The sequence below is a fragment of the Lutra lutra genome, chromosome 6 (assembly GCF_902655055.1).
Source record: "Lutra lutra chromosome 6, mLutLut1.2, whole genome shotgun sequence".
Lineage (NCBI taxonomy): Eukaryota > Metazoa > Chordata > Mammalia > Carnivora > Mustelidae > Lutra > Lutra lutra.
The window spans coordinates 24051782-24077889 of record NC_062283.1 but is presented as its reverse complement, the minus strand read 5'-3'; the positions used below and the strand labels follow the sequence as shown (position 1 = coordinate 24077889).

General features: G+C 45.8%; 1 long non-coding RNA gene across 1 annotated transcript; it reads left to right on the top strand.

Moving 5' to 3' along the window:
* Positions 1 to 26108, top strand: LOC125103292 (uncharacterized). Its single transcript, XR_007128342.1, has 3 exons — positions 1 to 140; positions 10609 to 10733; positions 23314 to 26108. It is a non-coding gene; the product is annotated as an uncharacterized LOC125103292 (long non-coding RNA).

Genomic DNA, 26108 nt, shown 5'->3' with positions numbered 1-26108 from the left:
CAGGTCCAGAAATATTCTCCTGCTGAAAAGACTCTGGAGTACAAAATTCTGTGTCTCTCTCTCTCGTCTTCATGGTGTGAGAAGCTCAGAAAATCCTCAGAAAATCCCACTGCTGCAAACAGAACTAACCAGAAGCACAGGTAAAGTACCTCAATCCTTCGCTTTTATTTTGAATATTTTCTTTTGAATATTTTTTCTTGTGAACTTTTTTTTAACTTTTTTGACTTTAAGAAAAAGTAGCTAAAAGTCCATTGAAACCCAGTTTAGCGATTAAACTGAGAAATATCGTTTGAGGCTAAAAATGGTCTGTGAGTATAAAATAAGGAGGAAGCATGTCTTTTGTTGTTCTTAAGATGGCTCTGACCATAATGATTTTCTTCTGAGGCGCACAAAAGCTTCTCGGGAGAGGACCCCGCAACCCTGTGACAAGGCAATTCGAGATCAGGCTCTGGCTAGCTGCTAAAGAACTTTCTTTCTTCTCTGGCCCCACTTTAAAATACTGCCCCTTTTTGATCTTCCCCGAGTGTTTCTCCTTCATCATTTAATGAGAGTGACGAGTGTCTGACCCTCAAGAGAAATGGGTGAAGAATTTAAGTCTTTCCTTGCCCATGTGTCCTCCCCATAAAGGTATGTTTGATGTTTGCCTTTCCTCGGATGGGCCTTGCTTTCTAACTGTAGTAAGATGAAAGGATAGAGTACAAAGTCCTGTTCCTGTGGGCTCTCTCTCCCTTTTATTGTTCTCCTCTCAAAGGAGTAAACATGGGATAGGTTCACATTCCCACCTAATTAAATCTCAGGGTGTGAAAGCTTGCCGAGGGTGAGTCTGCGAGTTTCAACAGCAATGCCCCTTTACCCTGAGTCTGAGAGGGATCTTGGGTCCTATCGGGGTAACATGCTGACCAGCTCCTTAGGCCATTTCGGGAAAAGAATTCTGGTGGTTCCTCTTCTTCTTCTAGCTACCACAGTTTCTGGACTCCATCAGGAGGCCCTCTTTTTCTCCAACACTGATTCCTCACTCCCTTCTGGAAGTGTCTACACTGGAATTCGGCTTCACTGTTTGAAGGTCTCTGTTGCTAAGAGATGCTGTTTTGCTGTAAACCCAAGTGTGAACTCACACTAATGACGGCCTTCATGTTGCTTTGCAAATAGCCACTTGTGCTCATGCCCTGGGCAAGGAGGACATTCTTTTCATTTGTTTCAAGAGCTGCCTGAAGGTGGCCACCCACAGTGGCTGGTAAAAAGAGAAAAGGGGAAGAAGCAGCTCGTTCAGGGATGGGACTGTTACTGATTTGCTAGTGCACTACAGCTGGATTTCTTCCAAGAAAACAACAACAAAAAATAACTTCTCCCTTTCTCAGGCAGGAAAGAGAGTGTTTGAATGATAACAAATAAGGAAGCTAAAGGGAACCTCTGGGCACCTACCTGAAGCCTCCTCTTCTGTGAGAGGAAACTGAGGCCCCAGAGAAATTGAATCCTTTGACCTAAATCAAAGAGTTTATCAGAAGTCAGCCTGGGACTAGGGCTCAGGTCTTCTGATTCCCAGGAACACCTCCTTGATGCTGCCTCCGTGGAAATGGAATTTGTGTAGAATATCTTTTTTTTTTTTTTTAAGATTTTTATTTATTTATTTGACAGAGAGAAATCACAAGTAGGCAGAGAGGCAGGCAGAGAGAGAAGGAAGCAGGCTCCCTGCTGAGCAGAAAGCCCGATGCGGGGCTCGAACCCAGGACCTGGGATCATGACCTGAGCCGAAGGCAGCGGCTTAACCCACTGAGCCACCCAGGCACCCCTGTGTAGAATATCTTAAGATCAATAATAAAACTGTTGACATGCTATCAGTAGAGCATTTTCCCCTTTAGCAGAAAGGATGGCTTTATGCTCATGATTCTCCTACTTCATCTCTCTGTAAACAAATAGCTTCCAAGTTTTAAAATAGGCTCTCTCTGAGTTCATCCGAGAGATCTCAAGCTCTCTGAAGACCCAACTGTGTATCCTTCCCGTTCTGTGCCTAGTAGGGGCTCAGTGAATAGTGAGTGGAGGGAGGGATAGCACAAGGCAAAACCAGCTAACCCACAAAGGACCTCATGGACTCCCCCATTAGTGCCAATGAATTTAGTTAATCCGCCACAGGTGGAAGCAAATTCCACCACCATGGTTTACCTCCATTATTTTGATGAAGTTGGTTTCTTTTCCAAATATCAATGCAATACATAAAGTAAATCAAAATCCAAAATAAAATGTTACTCATTCAAAGTTCCACTTTAGCTCCAGATTTGTAATGATAGAAGTCCCGGAGAGAAAGGCCCTCCTTCTGAAAAGTTTACCCATGTTCATGAATTCTGCCCTGCTTGAAATTTCTGCCCTTTTAAAAAATTTCTGTCTTTTTCAATCAACCTCTGACCTCACTCTGATTCTAGGAAGAGCTGACTTATGTCCCCAGGGAATCATTTCACAAATATCTGAGAGCTCACAAACAAGGCCACAGACCACCCAGGCTCCCATGATTCAGCATAAATTTCAAGCCTCACAAGTTGGGGGATTCTGTGGGGGGCCTGTCAGAGCGACACAAGGCCTCAGTGGAGAAAGAAGCTCCTCTTTCTTTCTGGCAACATAATTAAACTGCTAGACTGACACAAAGTGAAAAAGCTTTGCAAAGCTGAAAACAGTGCAAATGCTCATTATTATATTAGTACTATTATTCTATTAACTCCTCACAAGTCCAATGCCTGAATGTCAGGGGAAGTGAGTACTTCTGGAAGGTGGTGTTTTTTTCCCCTGAAGGCCTTAGGGGCCACTCACTGAGGGGATGGGCATTGGACTTTTCTTTGAGGCAAATGAGCACAACCTGGGGGAGTTAAACCTCAGGATCTGGGCTTCTGACGTCACTGGAGTCTTAGGCTGACGGCTCCTCCCATCCCTTGATACCTTTGGGCATTAAGTGTCCTTTTTTGCTTAAACCATATGGTAGTTAGATGATGCTTATAAATGGAATAAAAGATTTCCACTGCTTTTCTGACTGTTACCAAGGACCTTTTTGTGTATTTTTTTAAAAAGATTTTATTTATTTACTTGACAGGGATCACAAGAGGCAGGCAGAGAGAGAGGGGGAAGCAGGCTCCCCGCCGAGCAGAGAGCCCAATGCGGAGCTTGATCCCAGGACCCTGGGACCATGACCCGAGCCGAAGGCAGAGGCTTTAACCCCCTGAGCCACCCAGGTGCCCCCCTTTTTGTGTATCTTAAGGGAAAGTAAAGCCACTTGATAAAATACCGTTTGGATCAGGCAACTGAGGACAGGACTCACTTCTTGATCAGGCTCATGTCCCTCCTTCGTGATTGCTTCTAACTCTAAGTGTTGATTTTAGTGCTGACTTCCTATCTTCTAGACTTGTGGGTGGGAACTGTGGGATTAATTCAAGTTAAAACACTTTATTAGGGGCGTCTGTGTGGCTCCGTCTGTTGAGTGTCAGACACTTGGTTTCTGCTCAGGTCATGATCTCAGGTTCTATGCTCAGCAGGGAGTCTGCCTGAGGTTCTCTCCCTCTGCCCCTCCTCCTCTCGTCCACTCATTCTCTCTCTCTCAAATAAATTAATCTTTTAAAAAACAAAACAAAGGGGAACTTGGGTGGCTCAGTCCTTAAGCGTGTGCTTTCAGCTCAGGTCATGATCCTGGGGTCCTGGGATTGAGCCCCGAGTTAGGCTCCCTGCTCAGTGGGGAGCCTGCTTCTCCCTCTCCCACTCTCAATGTTCCCTCTCTCGATGTATCTTTCTCTGTCAAATAAATAAATAAAAATCTTTTTAAAAAATAAATAAAATAAAAAAATAAAACAAAACCACTTTATTAGTCAGTGATGGTAAAAGTTTTTAAGGTATTCTTGATTTTCAGTGGATTGTGGGATTGTTTCTGTAGCAAGAGAAATAAGGTTGCTGTCAAAGGCATCATATGGTGGGAATGTCCACAGACACATTTCTATTTACATGATGCTGTGGAAAACTCTAGAACAATGTTAAGTAAGGGTATCCTGCACTGCCTTTTAGACTTCACCTGGAGTTGGTAGATACTGAAATTATAAGCTGAAATTATGTACATTTATCTGCGGAGAAGATCCACATTTTTCATCAGGCCTCAGATGGGGCCTGACTTCGGTAGAGATTAAGAATTCCTGAAGTAGAGACGTTTTTTACACCAATTTACTAAGGTGTGCCCCCACCAAAAAACCAACAGAAAACAGCAGCACTTTGCTACAAAATTTTAAGCATGCGCAGTTCCTTAAATGCTGAAAATGTAAAAGTAAATTTAATTTCTTTTAAAGGATTGAGAACCAAGAAGGTAGTAAGACATGGATTTCATGTATTAAAGTGCTCTAGAACCAGATCCTTCCATTCCCTGGATAAACAGTTTGAGCGTGGACGATGGCCTTACTAGCACTTAAAAATGTAGTTCTTGTTGATTCTTATAACATTCCTTGAGTTCATGTCATGTGCCATATATTGTGATAAGGATAACTGCCCAAAGGCTAATGGGACTAATGAGGAATTCACAGTTCAACTAACATGATGATAATGCTTCCTGTTTTGAGAAAAGGAGGTGTACTGCATACACAGACAACTCTTGACCTAGGTAGGGGTTCAAAGAAACCTTAGAATAGGCAATCATTGAGCTACATCCAGATGAGAGTTTTAGGAGTTGGCTAGTAATCGGGGCAGTGGGCGGGAGGGAGGGGGGCAGCAGTTCCGTGGAGGCTGCTCAGACTTCCATTAGGCTTTTTCAAATGCAGATTCTGAGTCTTGAAGTTCCTCAGGGTTGGACCTGAGATCTGCATTTTCAAGAAGCTGCTAGTGATCGCTGTTGGCCATCCCCACTTTGAGTCTTGAGGGGTGGGAAAGAGGTGAACCAGGCCATTTAGGGACCAGCAAGTAGCTCAGGGGGGCTGCGACTCAAAGAAGTCTCAGGGTGACTTTGCTCCAGATGCCTGGAAAACACACAGAAAAGTACAGAGAATAATAAAAGCATATACCATCCAGTCTTCGCAAATGTGGACATAACCACTTCATGTTTTTTTAGAGGTAACTTCGGAACTCTTTTCCCAACTTCCTTCGTCCTGCCCTTCTTCCTGCCCTCAGCAGCCCCCTCTTCTAATCCTGGTCTCTCTTTTCCATGCATGCTTTAATGTTTTGTGTGTATATGTAAATAATTAATGTTTAGTGGTGTTTGTATTTTAGGTAAATAACACTTCATATGGTTTTTCTGCAACTTACATTTTAACTCAAGTCTAGGTTTTTCAAATTTGTCCTGGATGATACTTGGAGATCTAGTATGTTTCTTTTGAACTGCTATTTTAGTGTTATTTCTATACATTTATTACAATTCATTCATTCATTTCCCTATTGGTTGTTTGGGTTGTTATGAATTGATCATTTTTTTTTAAGATTTTACTTATTTATTTGACAGAGACAGACAGAGAGAGCAGCAGACTCCCTGCTGAGCTGGGAGCCTGATGAAAGACTTGATCCCAGAACCCCAGGATGATGACCTGAGCTGAAGGCGAATACTTAACCAACTGAGCTACCCAGGGGCTCCCCAACAGATCATTCTTAAAAACAACGATTTAGAGAAGTTTTTATGTATACTGGATACTAATCCTCTATCACTTACATGCATTGTGAATATCTTCTCTCAATCTTTGGCTCATTTTGTTGTCGGTATTGGTTTTAACTTCACCTATGGTGCCTTTTGTTAGGTGTAAGTGTTTAATTTTGATGTAGTCCAAATTGTCAATCTTCTTCTATTGTTGTTGGTGTTTGTTAGATATTATTTAAGAAATCATAAAGTTGTGCTAACTCAGGATTTTACAAACGATAGGGATTTGTTGAGAAGAGTCAATACAACGTTTTGGGAAAACTTGGTTTGCAATTTTCTTTTTTTTTTTGTTTTTTTTTTGTTTTTGTTTTTTTGTTTTTACTTGCGGGGGGTGGGGGAGAGAGAGAGAGATCACAAGTAGGCAGAGAGGCAGGCAGAGAGAGAGGGGGATGCAGGCTCCCCGCTGAGCAGAGAGCCCGATATGGGGCTCGATCCCAGGATCCTGAGATCATGACCTGAGCCGAAGGCAGTGGCTTAACCCACTGAGCCACCCAGGTGCCCCTGCAATTTTCTTAACTGTTTTCTGAATTATTAGTATAATGATGTCTCTTTACAATAGTTACTGCCCAGGTATGGTCTTGTTTGGTTTGCTCAAAAAAGTTGGTAAGTTCTTCTCCATAGAAATAAAGGCAAGTCTTGATGCTATCCATCTTATTTCTTGATCTTCTTTAGGTTTTTAAGTGTGTAGCCCCCTTCTGGGGTCTTTGGCTGGTACTCAGTGGTAGGTGGGAGAATTCCCTAACCCCCTCAGAATCTTTAGCTCCAGCTCTGCACATGATGAAGGCCCCTGCCGGAGGGGCTTCTTCTCATCATGTTCTCCATGGGTCCCACTCTTATTTCTCCTTGTCCTAACAGGTTGAGGGGTGGCAACATCTTCTCTCTGCTGCCAGACTCTGGGTGCCTTAGCACCCCTCTGTCCTTTCAACAATTCTCCATTTTTCTGACACCAACTGGAAGTCCCATAATTCAGCTCAATCTTGATATTGATCACCTAGAGTGCGAAGACTAAGGGACTCAGCCTCACAAGACTGCCCCCACTTCAGGTGCCAGCTGCAAATCCTAGGCCTCCAGGTGATCCACACTTCTGTCCAACTTGGCTACAAATTCCAGGGTTCCCACAATGCACCCTCAGGTTTGATAACTTACTAGAATGACTCACAGAACTCTGGAAAGCACTATGCTTACAATTGAAGTTTTATTATAAAGTATATAACTTAAAGGGAGTTTGAAATGGCCAAATGAAGAGATGTGGAGGGCAAGGTCTTCAGAAGTCCTGAATGCAAGCACTTCCATTCCCGTGGAGGTGAGGTGTACCATCCTCCCAACCCATCTCTATGTTCACCAACTAGGACGCTCCCCTGAGCTTTGTTGTTCGGTTTTGTGGAGGTTTCATTACTTTGACATGATTGATTGGCCGTTGATGGCCAATGATGGTTGAACTTAACCTCCAGGCTCTCTCCTCTCCTAGGAGGTCAGAGAATGGGGCTGAAAGTTCTAGCTCTCTGGTCACATGGTGGTTCCTCTGTGGACCAACAGCATCCTAAAGTTGTCTAGGGACCCACCAATTAGCAACGATGCTAATGCATCGTTGCTGTAAACTCAGGTGTGGTCAAAAGGGGCTCATTATGAATAACAAAAGACATTCCCATCATCAGGAAATGCCAAGAATTTCAGATCTGTGCCAGGAATTGGAGACAAAGACCAAATACATTTTTTTTGTTATACTGCAACCCCCCGTTTCCCATTAATCCTACCCACACTTTCTGATGAATCATCTGGGTGGACTTTGTTTCCCACCTATATACCTGCAACTTCCTGCAGACACAGCGGTCATCTTTGTACCTCCATGTGTACGTACCATCACCGCGTCATTTGTAATGCCACATCACAGTGTCCTGAGTGTCTTCTTGTGCTCTGCTCTAAATTTGTCCACATCTTGAGGCAGAAACAAATCCTAGTCATCCCTGTATTCCTGCCATTCTAGCCCAGCATCTGGCCTATCATGGTTGTCAATCATTCTTTTAATGGATTAGTGAATTGTTCCATTTCTCATTCTGGGCATCCATTCATTCAGCATCTCACATGTGAGAGACCGCCCCAAGAGCTGGGTACACAAATTCACTGCTAGCTAGGTCCTGATACTACAGTGGATTTGGACTTCATCTTGGAGTAGACAGAAGGACTAGGCGGTTTGGTCTACGTTTCTACCACATCTTGGACATGCCTCAAAGGAGCATGGGTCTCTCTCACAGGCACTGAGACAACCTGTGTCAGTGATGACTCCTCCATGGCTCTCTGGCTGGGGACAGTCTTTGCTACTCTACCTTCATATTCCAAGGACCTCATTGGCCTCTCTTCTAATACCTGAGGGGCAATGGTTTATTTGATTTTGAAATAGTTTCTCCTCTTGAAGAGAACAGAAATTCTGCAGATTTTTCTCTCTGCCTGAATGGAAAGAGGGCAGACATTAGGATCTCCCACACTGCCTGGTTCAAATCCTGCCTCTCCACTTGCTTGGGCAAAGTACCTAATTCACTTTGTACTTGCCTCAGTTTCTGCATCTATAAAGCGGGGAAAATAAGAATCCTCACCTCCTAGAATTAATTTGAAGATTAAATGAACACTTAGAGCAGGTTGTCAATACCTAATAAGTGTCATTTGCAATTTGGATTCCTCCTTTATAATCATCTTTTCTGGGGAGAAATAAAATATATCCCCATGTGCATAAAGGAATGCTAAAGAGACACACCAACAACTACTAAATAAGAGGTAGGAGAATGTCTTTTTAATATACAAATTTTTAAATCCATGTTTTCACTTGTTCTGAGTTTTAACCATATGTATCTATTTTAAAAACTCTTTTCTGTTATATCTGACAGATTTCAAAATCTTTCCTCTGGGTGTGAGTATCTGAAGCTGAAACACACACACACACACACACACACACACAGAGACTTACACTCCTCCACCTTTATCCTGCCCGACTACTTATGTGTCACGATAAACATTTCCAGTGGCTTGTCTTGCAACTTCTCTGCTCATCGGGGCTGAGCTAGAAAACGAGCCCTGGAATTAATGGCTGGGGCAGAGCACATCCCATTGGCAACGTCCTATTTATGTGAACTTGTACTTCTATCAATGATGGCAATGAAAAACAAAATCAAAGCAGGGCCTGGATTTAAAATGATTTGAATACATTATAGAACATTAATTCCATAGAGGCTTTCAAACCAGACTGATCAGGCATTTGGAAATCATTTATCTTAAGTGGGTCTCTGAAATGTACCAGGACATTAAAAATGACAGTGAATTATGTTTACTTCATGTTTTACATTAAAAAATAGGAAGCATCCCAATTCCTGTTCGGGATAAGGGCATCTTTTAAAATCCCATAATTAGCTCTGAGAGCATCCAAAATAATATCTAATTCCAGGCTTTTGAATAGCCACCTCTTTTTAAAAACCCAGCTAATGTATGCGTTTGCAGACACAAAGACCAGAATAAATCAGACGGTGCTACTGTGGTACCCTTAGGTGATGGGATAAGGGAGAAAGAAATGAGAAGAGGAAGCCATGGCTGGCATCTCCAGCTCTGGGAGCTTGATAGCCCCCCCCCCCCCGCCGTTTATCTGTTGAGTCATCTGTCCCAAGTTCAACACTGATGATGTGGGAGACTGTGTACCAGGCTGTGGGAGCACAGATTAAGAGGAGCTGCTGGCCCTCAAGGAGTTTATTGTCTAATGAGAGAGACAAAATAGAATTATGTAATTATAATACTACACGGGAAATACTAAATGACAGAATGGCAAAAGTACTCTTAAAGCATACAGAAGTGAGATGCGTGTCAACATAGGTAAATCTGCTTGTAATTATTTATTGGTTTAATTATCTTAAGTGTTTGTCTTGTCTGAGATGACGCGTGGCAGTCTTCTGTTCTGTTTGCTTTGTAATGCAAGATATGATGCTCGAGGCATGAAACCTAGCACTACTTCTTCGCAGTGCCTTGTGTATGTGTGTGGGAATTCACTCATCACTCACTTAGTATAAGGCTCCATACTCGTTTCTGGGAATACCAAGGATTCAAGGATGTTAGTTTGTGGTTTCATCATAAACGGTGCTCAGTACCTTCTGATATCATGGTTCCATGCCCTTGGACAACAAATCCCCATACTGGAGAGTGTTAGTAGGGTTATTGAGAACCTAGGAAATGAAAAACACAAGAGCCCAGTGACTGACAGCCAAGCCTCGGGTACTCTGGGTAAGTATGGCCCCTCCCCCTATGCCCCAGGCGGGCCCTGCCACCCCATCAGGCCGAGCAGAGACTGAACACTTTGGAGACTCCTTTGCAACACAGTATTTGCTACCCTTGGTCTCTATTCTAAAACAAAGTACCCCCAAAAAACTACCCAAAAAAAGAGGATGCTACCCTTCCCGCACTTAGCAGGCTAGAGGTCAGTATGAAGGGTGTCCCCCAGAGATGAGGCTGGAGATGGGCTTTGGTTGTTTGTTAAACCACGTATGGGGGCCTGGGAGGCCATGACCAGGAATTCTTTAAGTGTGCAGGACCCTGAAGTGCCTTCTACCAGCATGACTGGATTTAAACCTTTATACAAGTCTGGGGAAAGGTCCTGCTTTCCCCCCGACAACAAAACTGAAACTTATTGTGGTTAAATGGCTTCTTGAGGAGGTAGGGCCAGGATGAGATCCTCTAAACAGATAGATGCTGTTATGGACTGAACTGTGGAACAAGTTTCCTATGCTAACGCCCTAACCCCAGTGTGGTTGTATTTGGAGATGGGGCATTTAGGAAGGTAATTAAGGTTCAATGGGCTCATGAGAGTAGGACCCTAATCAGACAGAACAGGTGTAAGAGGAAGAGGAAGAGGAAGAGGAAGAGGAAGAAGATGTCTCTTCCATAAGAGACATCTTCCTCTTATGGAAGAGACACCAGATCTCTCTCTCTCTCCACAGGTGTGCAGAGAAAAGGCCATATGAGGGTGTAGCAAGAAGGTGGCTGTCTACAAGTCAGGAAAAGAGCTCTTGCCAGGAGCCGAATTTGCCAGGATCTTGATCTTGGACTTCCAGCCTCCAGAACTGTGAGAAGATAACATTTCTAATGCTTAAGCCACATGGTCTATGGCATTTAATTTGGCAGCCAGAGCTGACTAATGCAGATTTTTATACCACAAATGGGTGTGCTACTGTGATGAACCCCCCAAAATGTGGAAGTGGCCTTGGAACTGAGTGTTGGGGAGGGGCTGGAAGAGTTTCAAGGTGCATCCCAGCAAAGAAGCCTAGGTTCTTGTGGCATGACTGTTGGTAGAAACATGGATGTTAAAGTGGACTTGGTGAGGTGTCAGGAAGAGAGGAGAAAGAGAAGAGAAGAGAAGAGAAGAGAAGAGAAGAGAAGAGAAGAGAAGAGCTGGAAAGAAGGCTTCTGTCATCTTAGAGGAGATGTGTATCACCATGGGCACAATGTTGGTAGAAATATGGGCAGGGATGAGGAATGTATCACTGGAAACTGGAGGAAAGATGATCCTTCCTCCTGTGATCCTCCTTCCTGTGAATGTCCTTGATGCCACTGAACCATATGGCACTGAACACAATGATTAAAATGGCAAATTTTATGTCATGTCTATTTTAACACAATTTTTCAAAAGAATAAAAAAAAATTTAGAAAATAACTCTTCAGCTCATTTTCACATCACGAGAATTTGTCCTAAATGTCTGACCTAGCAGTCACGCCTCTTTACCTCTCTTACCGAAAGCCTCCGTTTTCTCCGTCCTTTGGACCAGATCCTGCCATTCTCACCTTGAAGTTGTCCTTTTGTTCCCATCCCCAGCCCACTTCCCCAGGTCAGCCTGTCACCTCCTAATGGCTACCCTGCTCCTCTCTGATCAGTGTCCCTCTGGCCTCTGCTTGCTTCTATTCTGCCTCCTCACTGGTCTCTCCGAATCACCAGCCTTGCTTCGTTCATCAAGGATTTGCACATCCACGTCCACTGGGATCAGCCGACCAGTTGTCCCAGTCAGCAGGCCAGCCTCCTGGAGGTGCCCTGAGACAGCTTGACTTTCCTGTCTCTGTGCCTTTGTGCCCATGTCATCCTTACACCCCATGATTCCCCCCTTTCAATGTTTCCCCTGCTCCAGTCCCAACCCCACCTCCTCCCCCTGCTGTGGTTCCCAGACATGTCCCCATCCTCCAGCTGCTCTTACAGTGAAGCACCTAGCTGCTGTCCTCAGCATTACCCAGCCTCCCCAGGTAAGGGGAAAATTTTTTCTGGTTGGGACCCCCAGAAAAATGCTTTTCTGCTTTCTTTTGACCTAGCAGGGTCCTGAACTCCTGACTGATATTCCATAGCTACTATTTGATTGACATGAATAGATGTCAACTTACGAGCTGAGTTGAGCAAACGCCAGGTTACTAATCAGTTTCCAAAATATCAGCAGAGCTATTTTGAATTTATTTAGGATGCACAGTCCTGGCCCGAGGGTACCTGCCTGTGGCAAAAGTGCTCTGGGTCCTCATTTGGAAAAAGACAGCTTTCAGGGTCACTTGAGGGCAAGGCTGGGAGCATCAGGGCAGAACTGCGTGGGAAGCAGTTGAAATGGAAGACAGAGGAGCTGTCAACAAGGACACTTCAGTCATCTTCTAAAGAAACACCACCGTATAGAAAGGCAGCTTGGATTCTGGACTCTCAGATCTCAGTGGTGGGCAGGAAACGAGGTGGCCAGGCTGTGGGAACCTAGACTGTCTTCAGGGGAAAAGGGAAGGTCAAGCTCAAATATGACTCACCATCCCTGCCTCTCAGAGCAGCCACCTCCCACCCTTTCCATTCTCTCTCCTGCTGAAGCTGCATCCATCTGCGTAAATGAAATCATCTGAAAAGTTACAGGATAGGGCATGCCTCTGGGGAGGGAGAACTTGACTTTTGGGTCCTCAGTGACCTGATGCTCATTCATCAAATACTTACTGAGCTCCTCTGTGCGCTGGGGGCTCAAATAGAGCAGGGACCTTGCAGACACCCGCCCTCCTGTCCTGTTGCCATGTGCTAGACATTGTGCTGGGTACTGGAGACTCTCTGATCCAGATAACATGGCCTGACAAGAAGGGACTTATGGTCACAGGAAGAGACAGTCGTCAGTAGGCTGTTAACGACAGAGCGTGGGATGTGCGTTTTAAATAATACAGTGTTCGGGACTCAATGCTCAAATGTTCCACACTTGGACAAAGAGGCTCACGGGGGCACATTTTCTTTGTTTCAAGTTCTATATGATTTTTCTAAGTCACTCTCCTTGGAAATGCCATATTTTATTTCCCCAGATCTCAGCTTCTTGCCTCCACTGCCAAACTAACAGGACTACATAGGCTAATATTTGATCATTTTCAAGCACCTGGTCTTGGGACTGTTCTACTGGGTCATGGTCCCTAGAGAACCGGTGGCAGAAGGCCCACTTCCATCCAGACATCCTCGTTCTGTTAAAGCACCAACAAGGGAAAGAGTATTTCCTGTCCTTTGAGGATTACAGGTGTTTATAGGTTGGGAGCTAGTTCTCACCTTGAGCACAACTTAGTGCATTCTTAGAAAATGAGTAAATGTCTCTGTTCTAAATAAGGGAACTGAAAAGATAGCCTATGTCTCAGCCCCCTATACTTCAGGCAAGGATGATCTCATGAAGCACTAAAATGACCTCATTCTATTATTGGAAGAACTTCTCTGTCCACAGATATTTTCTCACTGTTGAAATTAGTGGCTGAAATTCTCACAATTAGGGTCACTTACTGAGCCAGTGCACCTGTTAAAATGTAAATATATGACCTGTGGAAAGGATGCCATGGAAAGCAATGGTAGAAATACCTGGAGGACTTTTTTTTTTTAAAATCCCAAGCCCATCCCAGACAAATCTGGATCTCTGGGAGATGGGACCACAAGGACTTTGTCCAAGCTCCCAAGGTGGGTGAAATGTGCTGTGAAGGTCGAGGACTGCTGCCCTGAGTTCACAGAACACAAGGAACTGTTGAGAATTGGCCAGTCTTACTCATGCATCAGCAAGTCCTCTTCAAAAGGAGAATGTGATCCTAGGAGAGGTCCTATTCTCTTCACACTCATTGTGTGGTTCATAGACCACCACCATCAGCATCTGCATCATCTTGCCATTGGCTTTAAAAATACAGAATCCCGGGCCCTTGGATGGCTCAGTCCGTTGAACATCTTTCTTCAGCTCAGGTTATGGTCCCAGGGTCCTGGGATCAAGCCCTGTGTCAGGCTCTCTGCTTAGTGGGGAGTCTGCTTCTCCCTCTGCCTCTGCCTCTCTCCCTGCTCATGCTCTCTCTTTCTTTAATGAACAAATAAAATCTTTTAAAAAAATAAATAAAAATAAATTTAAAAAATACAGAATCCTAGGGGCCACCCAAGATTGACTAAATCAGAATCAGTATTTAATAAGGTCTTCAGATGACTCACGGCCATATTGCACTTTGAAAGGAACTGTACAAGATAATGTCTTTCAAAGATTTAGTTATTTATTTAAGAGAGAGAGAAAGAACATGTGCGTGTGAGCGGGGGCGGGGTGGGGGAGCAGAGGGAGAGGCAGAGGGAGAGAAGCAAACTCTCTGCTGAGTATAGACCCTGTCCTGGGGCTGGATCTCATAACCCTGAGATCATGACCTGAGCCGAAATCAGGAGTCAGACACTTAACTGACTGGCCCACCCAGGCTCCCCCAAAATGATGTTTTTCAAATGTCTGCTTGGGTATCCACTCACTCACTGTTACAGGCTGAATTATATTCCCCCAAATTCCTATGTCCAAAACTTCCAGCCCTCAGAGTGTGACCTTATTTGAAGACAGGGCCTTTACAGAGGAAGTCACATTAAATTGGGTGACTTCCTGCATCATCAGGGTGGGTGCTAATCCAATATGGCTGATGTCCTTATAAAAAGGGGGAATTTAGATACAGAGAAATACATACAGAAAGAACATTGTATGAACATGGGGATGTTCTTCTACAAGCCCAGGAGAGAAGCCTGGAGTGGATTCTTCCCTCACAGCCCTTAGGAAGAACCACTCTTCCCAGTACCTTGATCTCCAATTTCTGGTCTCCACAAATGAAGAGACAAGACATTCCTGTGAAGCCAGTTTGTGGTACTTTGTTAGAGAGCAGTCCTACAAATAAAGGATTCACTCGTGCTGTCTTCTGTCTAATTTACATAAAAACTGCCCAAAAAGGACCAGAGTCTATCCATCTGCCACTGTCATTCCTTGTCCCCCAAACGCTCTGGTCAGGACCACTTCATGGACCACTAGCCAGCCTGTAGATTGGCTGCCCAGTGTCCAGAAGCCCAGTGCGAATTCCATCAGCTGTGGGTAGAGTAGTGGTGGGTCCCATGACCAGCTTTCTTAGAAGGCTGAAGGGTTTCCTAGAATGGTTGGACAGATGTCCCTTAATCAGCCTCGAGCACCCACCATGGCCAGTGCACTGTATAAATTATTCTTGTCATCATCAGACTGCTCTGTAAACCTTTGCAGAGTGGTGGAGAGGAAGTCTTGGGTAACCCAATAGATAGCTTTGGGTACAGTTATCTATTGGGTACAGCTCATCTCTCTTAAGGTATCTGCTTATAGTCCAGTTTCTTCAGCCAGGTATTGTAAGACTTGGCCCCTCTGTGTCCCAACCCCAGACACAGTTTCAAGAATTTAGCAAATGGTACCGACACTACTGCAGGTTTTGTTGAGAGGTGGGAGAAAGGGTTACCCCCATGGAGGCAACCTTCTTTAATATGCCTCCCAAACCTGTCTCTCCCTTTGGAAATTGCCAAATCTCTCTTCTTAATCTTTGATGGCTCTACTTTATCTTTCTCTTGACACCCTTCTTAAAATTTTGGCTGCTTTTTTTTAAAGATTTTATTTATTTATTTGACAGATCACAAGTAGGCAGAGAGGCAGGCAGAGAGAGAGAGAGGAGGAAGCAGGCTCCCCACTGAGCAGAGAGCCCGAAGCGGGGCTCGATCCCAGGAAAATTTTGGCTTTTTAACATATCTCACTGCATCACACAAAAGTCAACTGAACAGCATTGTCAAGGGGCTGAGGCCAAGACCCCAGGGGCACACTTGCACTTGGACAAGTAGGGTTCGTTACTAACTGCAGTGAGGACCTCACTGTGAAGAACCTGAGAATCTCAGTGTTGGAAAGGGTCTGTTATAGGATTGGGGATTTGGTTGCATGAGAAGGAAGCCAGGATTGGCTTTAGAGATTGGTTGGAGGTTGGATGATGTCAGAATGTGGGAGCGATTCCTTGGGCACCTCAATAAATCTTTACAGAGAGGGGAGACTAAGATAACCTAAAGCTGTAATTGGCAAAGTAGAAATCACTCATTTCAGCCCATATAGGGACCTTTGGGGGGAGTATTTTTGTGGGTGGTACAGTGACCAGGTTTTGTGTGAGCTTAGATGAATTTATGAAGTGGCCTCACTTTGTCTCATCTTATTGTGGTTTTCAGAATGACATCTGGGGTTGCTGCCCTGTGCCAACCAAGGCTTCCGTTCAGTTGAATAGCATGGCCAGGCCAGCTTCTGGGGGTCATGGACTGCTGTTTTAAAGTTGTCCCCGCAGTCAGCAGAAGTAACACCTGTGTGTTTTCAGCCAATCCCTTTTACCTGTTGTTTTTGCAAGTGTCACTCAGGGCAGAGGGGAGAGGCTGTTTATCTCACATGTCTCTTATATCAGGTGGGGGACATAACAGGGCTTTACTGAAACATTAGGACAGTGTATATATGTATATGTGTGTATATATGGACATGCCCATTGATTTAGTCAACTTCCATTTACCGAAGGCCTCCCAGGAATGAGGGACGATCATGGGCATCAGAGCTTCTGGGAAGAACAGTGCTCATCTCTAAGATGAGGAGGTGTTTCTTAGGTTTGTTGGGGGTGGGGTATTAGTCTGCAGGGGCTGCTGTAACAAATACCACGAACCGGGTGGCTTAAACAACAGAAATTCATTTCTTCATGGTCTAGAGGCTGGAAATCCAAGATCAAGGTGTCAGAGGGGTTGGTTCCTTGTGGCCTCTCTCGGCTGGTAGATCCCACCTTCTCCCTGGTCCTCATATAGTCTTCCATGTGTCTGGGTCCTGACTCCCCTCTTCTTTTGAGGACACCAGTCATGCTGGATTGGGGCCCATGCTAATGACCTCATTTAACCCTTACTTCCTTTTTGGGGTTAGGGTTTCACGTGTGAATTGTGTGTGGGGGATGCAATTGAGCCCATAAGAGGGTCCAGATAGGGGAAGGAAAGCATGCCGTAAAGTGTCTTGGATGCTATGGTGGAAACATTTGGGGTGCTGGGGATGGTGGGGGGGGAAGGGAAGGAGAAAGGGTCACTGCAGGCTGAGGGTGCAGGCCACAGAGATCCCCTGGAGGGGTGGTGAGGGCCAGGCCTTCAAGGATGACTAATTCCCCGGGAAGGGTGGAGTTGCTGCATGGGCATGGAGTGGTGAGCTTCTTGACCACAGGCAGGGGAACAGCTGTGCAGAAGGACTTACAGGAAGTGCAGCTGGTCACCCCATATTCTCCTGTGGAGCTTTTGGGGCAGAGATGAGGGGTGTGGCCGCCCCTGGCTGAGTGGTGGAAGCTGGGATGATTGCGTCAAATCGGCTCTGAGAACTAGTTTGGTGGCCGCATGTCAAGAGTTCCGCTGTTTTGTTGGACCCTCTGGGGCATTCTGGTGTGTTTGTTTGGGCCCATCTGTACCCCTGCCTCTCCACCCCTCAGCATCTCCGTGAGGCCTCGGACCAGAGCTCAGTCTGCAGCTTTGTCGCCTCCCAGATGGGTAACTCTACGTCCTTACCACCTGCCTTGGCTCACTTTCTCCATCTGCAAAATGGGGCAATGCCACCTGCCCCCTAGGGCTGCCCTGAAGGTTATGAGAGGCGCCTGTGCAGCCTCCAGCTCAGCTCCTTTTCCCTTCTTTTTCCTTCTGCCACAACTGAGCGGAGAGGCAGGAGACAGCCGGGAAAAGAGATGGGAAGGGCAAGTTCGCACACTCTCAGCCTCTCTAACCAGTACAGGACCCAGACATCTGCTACACTGGAAAGTTAAAAAAGAAGGTATGACTGGGTGTAGTTTACAACCCACGGACATTCAAAGCGCTACAGAAATCACTTTGTGTTTCTATTAATAAGAACCTTGAAACCGACTCTCTGACCATCCCATTTTATGGCTTAGGAAACTGAGGCCCAGTTATAGGTTGACTAGTCTCAGTCTAACAGCAAACAGGTGAGAGGAGAATGCGGGCTCACCTACAAGACCTTTGGCAGAGCAGATTTGCTTACTCTGGGCCCGACCGGGGTCACAAAACAATGTGATCATCTAAATTAAAAAATATATAATATTAGCTAATGCTTGTACATGGTTCTTACCATGTGCCGGGTTTGTTCTAAGTACTTTACCCACGTAAATGTATTCAGTTCTCTTGACAATGTTATGTAGTAGGATTGTAGCCCTAATTCCCATTTTATAGGGGAGGACACTGAGGCACCCAAAAGTAATTGCCCGGGCCCACACAGTGAGGTAGGTGGAGAAAGGGTTTGGATCTGGGGCAGTCTGACTTGCCAAGTCTGTGTTCTTAACCACTCTAGTTTACTGCTTTGTAACTGGTGGTTCTTAGTGATCTCTGGGCCAGCAGCAGCAGCAGCACCGGGAGCTGGTTAGAAATGCCAGTGGCTGGGCTGTCCCTGACCTTGGGAGGTGGGGCTGAGTGAGCTGTGGTTTCACAGGCCTTGGAGGTGATTCTGAAGCCTGCTTCAGTTTTGTGAGCCGCTGCCTTTCCTCCCCGTCTTCCCTCAGAGAGCCTTTGCTGGAGATGGAGAGGGAGGCTCCAGAGATCCATTAGCGAGACTCTGGGAAGTTTCCTCCAGGACACGCTTGGATCACTGCTTTTGAATTTTAATGAGTGCAAGAAATGATCTGGGCTGGGAAGGTGCCATATTGGTATTTGGTCCACTTCTTTCTGCAGAAGTAAACTTGGGGCGTATTTATATTTTTCCTTCTTTCTCCTTGCCTAAGTACCTACCACAGAGTGGACCATTGGTAATCAATAAGCTTTTATGGTGCCCCTAAATTACTTGTTTTCCACACAAAGCTAACCTGAAAGCAATACATCACTGACGGAGAAAGCCTTTCGGGATGGAAATTGTGTCTGTGAGAGAGAAAAAAAGACTCTGGTGTGACTCAAAACTGGACTGCCTTAATGACCAGTTTCTTGACATTTCCTTCCTACCTTCCTTCCTTTCTTGCTCCCTCCTTCCTTCTGTCCCTCCCTCCTTCCTTTCTTCCTTCCTTTCTTCCTCCCTCCTTTTCTTCCTCCTTCCTCCCTCCCTACCCTCCCTCCCTCCTTCCCTTCCTTCCTTTCCTTTTTTCTTTCTGTCCTCCTCCTTCTTCTTCTTCTTCTTCTTCTTCTTCTTCTTCTTCTTCTTCTTCTTCTTCTTCTTCTTCTTCTTCTTCTTCTTCTTTCTTCTTCTTTCTTCTTCTTCTTTCTTCTTCCTCTTTCTCTTCTTCTTCTTCCTCTTCCTCCTCCTCACCTTCTTCTTCTCCTCCTCTTCCTGGTAAAAGCTACATTCCAATTCCATTATTGCTATTTAAAATGTGACTTAAATAGAATACTTGGCACTAATTTGGCGCCATTAGCCTTAAGAGCAGAGATAAATGCTTGACTGAGAGGGGAAAAGAAACCAGGATTGAAAAGAAGGAACAGTGTACTAGTTGGCTTAGACAGGATCTGACTTTTTTTCTTTTTGGAAAGAGGAGACGGAATGCTTTGAGAGTCACACAGGAAAGAAAATCTGTCTTGTGGAATGACCATTGCAGATTAGTGGTCTGGGATCTATTGGGAAAACTGACACCAAAAATGTGCAAATTTGAGAAACCCATTTGGGGGCTTTGGGGAGAGGCTGACTTCCGACGAAACTGAAGAAACTGTTTCTTGGATCATGAGAGATGGACGCCCCGCAGGAAGTGTTCAGATAGTCTACTGAGAGGCACAGGGCGAGATAAGGAATGACGAGGGAAGCAGGATCAATCTGTAGGGTCTGATTCCACTGAGAGGGAGACCCGGACACGTGTGCAGTCTGGAGGCACAGGAAATTTACTTTCTTACACCCTTTCTTTTATTCTGTCTGTCCTGAACATCTTCATTACTCCTTCAAGATAATTTGATGTTAGCTATCCCCTCTTGACAAAATGAAAGCTGACCTGTAAAGTATTTAAGCAAATTCCGCTACTTTGCATTAGTTGCTGGGAATAGGGGTCCCATGGATTGGAAATCTTCATTTGCTTGATTTAAAATGCTCTCATCGGGACGCCTGGGTGGCTCAGTTAGTTGGACGACTGCCTTCAGCTCGGGTCATGATCCCGGAGTCCCGGGATCGGGTCCCGCATCGGGCTCCCAGCTCCATGGGGAGTCTGCTTCTCCCTCTGACCTTCTCCTCGCTCATGCTCTCTCTCACTGTCTCTCTCTCAAATAAATAAATAAAATCTTTAAAATAAAATAAAATAAAATAAAATAAAATAAAATAAAATGCTCTCATCAATCTAACCAGCTTGGAACGTAATGTCTTTCCAACTGGGGTTCTCCCTGGCTCTCCTTCAATAAATATAGCATATTAAAAAAAAAAGAAAAGAAAAGAAAAGAAATTGCTGTTTGAAATCAAATCGGTCTGTTTTTGGAGGAGTTTGGAGTCTCTTAAAGGACATGTTAGTAAACAAGAGTAAACACAGAATGTTGTGCTAATAATGAAAAAGGTTCCCCTTTTTTACTTCTGCCAAGGATCTTGATTTGGATTTGCCCAGAAGAGCTCAGTGCTGATCTGGGCATCAGGGCTGGGAGAGCTGAAGAGTTTGACAAAATAGAATAGGAAGAGGAAGGAATGATGTAAATGGGGGTGAGGGGTGGGGAAAAAGGAGCTGAGCTGTCCTGGGGATCTGGTGCAGCTCCAGGGGCAGCCTGGGGAGGGTGCGGCTGGTCCGCACTGCCTGGTCTTGGAGGAGCTGAAAGAACATCTGGAATGGGAGCATTGACTTTATTCCGATGAAAACTTCCTCCCTCTCCTCACGTCTTCAGGAAACGCGTTGGGGACAGAGAGTCTGTGCGTGTGCTGTTTCTTTGGTGGGGATCCAGGAAGGGCTGGGTCCACACGGGGCCCAGTGGGGGCTGCCTGTAGGGGTGGGATACACCACAGACTGAGTTCACCTGGGGAGTGTGTGGGCTCAGGGCCAGAGGGAACCAGGAGAAAACCCGGCAATGGCACTGAACTTGGATAAATTCTAGGTTAAGGATTCAGGCCCCTGTGATCTAGGTGTTAAAGGCGATGGTGACATCAGCTGTCATGGGATACAAATGAATGAGAAATGTCATCACCAACAGCAACGTGCCCCGTATACCAGGTCTATGAGCAACGTTGGCTGATGACCTGTTTCCAGTGTAGGTCATGTCATTATAATGCTACACAGATGTGATCTGACATAGACGGGCAATGCTCTTCTGTGGGTATAGGTGATTCAAATATGGGAAAATGTTGAATTCCAAGGAACCTCGGGGAGAAAGAGCTCCCTGTGTGGCCCCTGCAAATAAGTCCCTGAGCTCACTTGGCCTTGGTTTTCTTAATGGAAAAATGTGTCTAATACTAACATGTGAGCCTGCTGACCTCTAAGAATTATTAGAACAATACATATTTGAAGAACCTGAATGTGTTTTTGAGCCAGGAGAGCAAGATTCTTATGTAACCTTGAAATATTTCTTTTCCTATTTCTTTATTTTTCTGGGCCCATACCAGAACAACAAAATAAAAGCACCACCTGAAACAAAACCCAGTCAAACACAAACAGAACAACAAAAACTAGGGACAAGCTCTTATGAGAAGAGCCAACCCCTCTCCGAGAAGAGAGGTCAGGTATTTTTCAGCCCTGTTGGCTCTGCCCATCTCAGGCTTTCAGGGTTTGGACTGATCGGAAGAGCCTGATGGGGAATGAAGGCTTCTGAGGAGGGGCTGGGAGAGGCTGTGTGTCAGGGAGGGGTGCGCTTCCTGTTCACATCAGATCAGGGGATGGTCACTTTTGGAGTACCCGTGTGAACACAAATCCCAGTGTCTGAGGAAGCCCAGGGCAGAGCTGGCGGGAGCTGCCTGGAGGGCAGAGTGAAGAGACGCGGCCTCTGCAGCAGTAGGACCAGGGGAATGAGGAGAATGGACGGTGGAGAGAGTGGCCAGTGCCATCTGTTCCCATGGGACCATGCCCATGCCCAGAGACCTCCCACAGGAAGAGACAGAGCCAAAACAGGGTCTGCCTCTGAGAGTGGCAGCTGAGAGGTTGCTGGCCATGGCCAAGCAGGGAGACACAGCCTGCACTTGGCCGTGGCGGGCACTGGGAGGGTCTTAGGAGCAGGGGTCTCTAAGGGACCCACAAAGCCACCTGTGGGAGAAAGAGCCACCTGCAGAGGCCACCAATGTGACATTGGCACCTGTCCTGAGTCATTCTCCTCTCTTCTCTCTGCCCACTCTGGTGGTCAGAGGTGGCATGGAGAGTGGTGGTGAGGGGAGCTTTGAAGCAGAGAAATGGCTGAGCCACCCTGTGGCTCCCTTGCCCACCGTGTGTCTCTGAGCCTGGCCCCACTGAAGTTGGAAATCGGAAAAAGACTAAAACTGACCTTAAAAGGCTTCATTTAGACCCAAGGGAACTTTTTGTACCAGAAGACCATTTATTAAAATCACAAAGGTTAAGTTGTCCATCTGAGATAGACAGTATAGGCATAAAAAAGAAATTTGACCTAAGGGTGACTTGGAAAGAAAAAGAAGAAGGAGGAGGAGAAGGAGGAGGAGGGGGAAGCATAGGAAGGGGAAGAGGGGGAAGAAGCTGCAGCCCTTTCAGGGCACTTTTCCTAGGAGGCAGCATGTAGGGGGGCAGGGAAGCGCACAAGAGCACGTGGCCATGGCAGAGGGCCATGCTCCATACTTCATTAGCCTAAAGCAAATTTGAGCTTGGTTCAAATAACCCATTGATAACTATTCCAGTGTTCCAGGAGTCCCATAAAACCTTATGTCCACAAGGGACCATGGCATGCTCTCTAGGTAAAAGTCTCTAAAAAATTTTAAATCATGCTTATGCATTAGTTAAAAAGCTAATCAGGCATATCAAATATATTCACATAAGATTGTACAAATATTTAATCATAAAACATTATAACACACCAGGTTTAATTGCAGACAGGAGAAAACGTTAAGAGAAAGGATTTGATACAAATAATTAGATGCTTAGAAAGAGCTGGAAGAATAGGCTCTAAGATCCAAGAAATTGTTCCTAGGAAAAAGCTATAGGAAGGATCTGTCCAGGGCGCTTTGACCTCTGTCTCAGTCAAGCAGTTGTGGGATCAGGAAGACTCCTGTGGATCTCTTGGTTCCAGGTTAGACAGCTGGAACTTTTCTGAGGGCCTAAGCTACCAGCAGCAGAGAGCAAAACTGAGTCCCCAGTATGGCACCTTTCCTTGGGGGAGATGAGCCAACCCCCTGGGGCAGAGTGATGGCGTTGGCACTCTTCCGTTGTGGAGGGGGTAGAGATCTATCCTCAGGGGAACAGACAGTGTATTCAGGACACAGCTATGCCTTACTGAGATGCGCTCTTTCTGACAGGCTGCCCCTATGGACTCTGGAAAGGCTCATTCACTGTCGTGGTAAGGCTCATTCACTGTCGTGGTATTCCGCACAGCATTGCTTTTGATCAAGGAAATCACTTCACAGTGAAGGAAATGTGGTAATGGTCTCCTGCCATGAAGTTAACCATACACTCCATCACCTGGAAGCAGCTGGCTAGCCGAACTGAAAGGGCGAACGGCTTCATGAAGACTCAGGTGGAATGCCAGTTGGGACACAACACACAAAAGAATGGGATTCTGTCTTAAGGGGTGTCTCTCCTTTGCTAAGATCCATGAATCTAGGAATCAAGCAATGGAAGTAGAGGTGTTCTTCTCTCCATTGTCACTAGTAACCCAGTCACAGAAAGTTTGCTTCTTGTCCCAGCATCTCTGAGCTCTGCTGCTTTGGAGATGTTCCCACCATTGGACACAACGATGGTTTCACTGAGTTGTATGATTGAGACTGCCACTGGGCTATTTTGGGCTTATTATGCCACTAACCACTGGTCAGAAGAAGAGGTCACTCTGCTGGCTGGAGGGATCAATCCCAATAACCGAGGGGAGACTGAGTTGCTGCTGCCCCATAGGGCAGTGAGGATGACATCTGGAATGACTCTAAATATTTCCATGCCTCATAGTGGAGGTTTATAGGAAACTACAGACCTCTCCCTCACATCCCCCACAAAAAAGGAAGAGAAGAACTCATTAGGATTCAGACCACTTTGCCAATGAAGTTTCAAATTGTCATGTGGCACTTCCGGCTGAGGGCAAGGGAAACACGGAATGGGAGGTGGAAGAAGGAAGCCATAGGTACCACTTATAGCCTTGAGACTGGTGACATAAAGGAGGGCAGAAAGTAGCTCTGCCTCTTCTCTTTGCTTAGATGCATATATCTTTCTGTGTGTCTTCTTCTCTCTTCTCCTTTCATTATTACTTCATGTACAAATTCACTCTCATTTAACCTTTAGGTGACACGCTATTTGGTGACACTATGACTGAATCAGAGGAGAGTAATGAACGCATCCAGGGATGGGTACCATGGCTACTCACCTCCTCATGCGGGGAAGGGGTGAGTACAAAAGTTCAAATGTGCGTCAAAGAATGCTCTAGAGGCCAAGTAGCTGGAGGGTAGACTGTTATCAAGGATCAGTGTAATACTTCATATCACCAAATCTTCCCTTCTTTGAGCCGCTTGGTGATTCTGGAGCCAGATCTGTGTCCAACAGTGCATGGTGGCTCAAGGCACTTGCAGGTCAGCAAATCCCCTCTGGCACCCTGTTCACGAGGCTTTGCAGTGGAGGAAGTCCATTGAGACACTGCACATGAACAGCTTTCTGGGGGTACTGTAGGGAACAGGTTTCCAGCAAGTTCTGCTGGTGAGGCACCACGGCGACATGTATGCTATTGACCTAGCTGTAGCCAAGACATCCCTCGCAGGGCGCGGATCCCAGCCTGTGTGGGGGTGTACTTGCTTTCTCAGGCGCTCTGGTTCAGCCCTAGAGCTATTGCTCCTTCTCCTATTTCTGTCTGTGCTTCCTGTACTTTTAAAGAGTTCTCTCTACATTTCACTAGCCACTCCCTCATTAGTCTCATCCCTTTGTTATGGCTTAATAATTCTATTTTATGAAAGTTTGCCTGTTTCAAATAACTGTGGTTTCTCTCTCCTGATTGGACCCAGAGGGATAACACAGCAAGAGGAAGGGGCTTTTCTCCCTGGATCCATGGTCTTTTCCTCCTGGACCTACACCCTGGCTCCCATTGGGAAGCTTCCCCACCAGCGGCACATGGCAAAGCACATTCCTTCCAGGGTGTTTCATTGGTGGCCCAGGTGACTTCCCAGCTGGTCTTGCTGACACCCTGAGGGTGCTCCCCAGGAAGACACATTCTAGCCATTTTTGCTGGGACCAGGGCAAGCTGTGTCCTGCTCCAGACTGTGGCCCTTGGGGAGCTCTTGACCTCCCAGCAAGCCTCAGCTGACCCTTGCAATGATGTCCAGATCTCAGCCATGGTGAGAGGAGGGCAAGCCTGTCTAACCATATTGCTTCCTTGGATGAGCTCCCTCCGCCAAAGAAGCAGTGGCTGCCCCTACACTGGCTGCTTCTGTGTTCTTCAGCATTTTTTCTACCCTTCTTAGGAGTGAGTCCCGTGTTACTTAATAATTCTACATATTAAACTTTCTCTGCTCCCATAAGTCCTGTGGCTTCTGTCTGAAGGATCCTGTGTGATACATTTACTATGAAATATTGTATCAGGCAGGGTTGTGTTGTATATAACCAAACATCTAAACAGATTTAATACGGAGAAGCAGGTATTTATGAAGAGGGGGAAGAATATAGCCTAGACGGGAACATGGCCAAGGCCCCCAGGACCACACTGCAGACAGAGCTTGATAGGGGAACTGCTACCTTTGCCACTCAGGGCATTGTGGGGTCAGGAAGCACAAACACAAGATCATTGGCTCCGGCAGTAGAAAACCTGAGCAGCAAAGCAGAGAGCAGGAAGTTGTATTCTGAACTTGTAGCTTCAGAACTACATTGCACCTGGGCGACCCGGCAAATCCACATCCCACCTACTCCCGAATTAACCTTTCAACTCCAGGTCTCCTGTGAGTGCAGCTGATTTGCAGAGGCTTTGCAATACAGTGTATTAATAGAAAATTGGAGGTAGGGTGAGGCCAACAGATCAGGAAATGATTGCCGGTGAAAGGATAGCTTATTTCTCACAGATCCCAAGAGAAGTGCATACCATGCAGGACCACATGGGAAGCATCGGGGTCACCCAGGAGGCAGAGGG